Below are 1939 nucleotides of genomic sequence, written 5' to 3' on the forward strand. Positions count from 1 at the left end.
TAATACAAATCTGTCTAAGGCTCAGCATATTGTTAACATGATCAACAATGTCATTGTCATTGTCATTAAATCTATGTGTCAGCTCTCTCTGTCTCTCTGTCTCTCTCACTCTCAATTCAAATTTACTTTATTTGCATGAATGTCACAGAGACTGTGTTGCTAAAGCGCAAAGAGTCAATTAAACGGAACACAAATACACTTCATGAGTTAATATATACATATATAAATAGAGTAAAAATTGAAGAAAATAAAATAAGACATCAATTGTGAGGACATGTTTCTGTGTGGGTGTGTGTGTACACACTTTACACAGTACTATATGCACAGACATTTGGTGTGACAAAACTTCAACACTATAATCCTCAAATGGATTACTTCAGAAAATTTCAATTTACCAACTTACCAGCAACATGACAGTTAGTATGACTGGGGGCAGTGGTGGTATGTTGCCGCGCCCGCAAAGTCTGACACCCCCCTCTTCCTCCATTGTGGTTTCTCACAAGCTTAGCTCTCTCTCTCTCTCTCTCTCTCTCTCTCTCTCTCTCTCTCTCCCTCACACACACACAGACACACACACACACACCTACGGGAACCTTTGCCCAGTAGAGTGTATCTCCTATGGAAACAACACCTGTTGGTAGTTCTCGCAGACAGTGTGTGTGTGTGCGTGCGTGTGTGTGTGTGTGTGTCATGAACCATAACGAGGCTCAAATCATCCAACCAGTGCTTTTCGGTCCAATTGACTCGGACTTATCAATCCGGTACTATTTGATCCAATTAAAATGATGTCATCCAGCAGGTACTGCTGCAAGTCTATACTGTTATGGAAATGTGTGTGTGTGTGTGTGTGTGTGTGTGTGTGTCTGTTGAGACTTGAAATTCTTAGGAGGAGTCTCTGCTTAATATAAGTGAAGTTACACAGACAGTAAAGTCAGTGTAACTTAGACTCTGGACTGAGAATATGAGCTGCTATGAAGAAGACAAAGGCAAGGTCAAAGGACAAAACAAAACTGGGATCGTACGTGGACATCATCCTAAATACAAGCAATTGCATCAACCTGATACAGAACTGAGAGAATCTACACCATCTCCTGTGCGCAAAATGGAACAAAGACGGTGGTGTGGGGAAAGTAATAAAAGGTTTGACAATAGAGCGTACCAAGAACAGTATGTGGTTGCTCATAACATTGGCCACCCGAGACACCCCGAGGGTCCTTATGGCAGAGGAAGAGGAAGAGGAAGAGGAACCTATCGATGTCAATCTCGGGTTGACAGACACGGGTCTGAACAAGGTCCACTCTGGAAGAACATTGGTTACAAAACACCAGTGTGCCATGCTACTGGAAGTGGAAAACGTCGGATATCTGAAGAACCTCAAGAATTGACAGTGTCCTCTAGTAAAAGTAAGTACCGTAAGACCGATGAGAGAGCCAGGCAGCATGACAGTGGCAACAGATCCCAATCTACAAGTCTTAGATGGACTGTTGGTAATTATAGTCAAGAGATTACTAAGACTTGTGTAAACCGTAAGAGAAGGACAGAATCAGACAGCTCAGTTATTGGTGTGGTGAGAGCCAAAGTCTCCGGTGATCAAATTCACAGTGACACAGGTAGCGTTCCAACAGCAAAGCTTGGTAGACAAGACACAGGTGCTTTACACAAGCACAGTACGTCCAGAGTGCAGTCGTCCAAGGCTACCCCTCCCTCAACCTGTAATAAAAAAAAGAGAGCCTGGAAGAACGACAGTAACACCAACAGCAGCAGCAGTGACAGTGACAGCAACAGCAACAGCAGCAGCGACAGCAGCAGTGACTCCAGCAGCGACTCCAGTAGCAACTCTGACAATGATGAAGAAGTGTATATTGTCAATGTGACCTCTGCCCCAAAGGCAATCGGAAGCATTAGCTCAAAGAGTGCAACCCGAGACAACAGAGCCTCT

Source organism: Pagrus pagrus (assembly GCF_965226575.1).
Source record: "Pagrus pagrus genome assembly, contig: HAP1_SCAFFOLD_212, whole genome shotgun sequence".
Lineage (NCBI taxonomy): Eukaryota > Metazoa > Chordata > Actinopteri > Spariformes > Sparidae > Pagrus > Pagrus pagrus.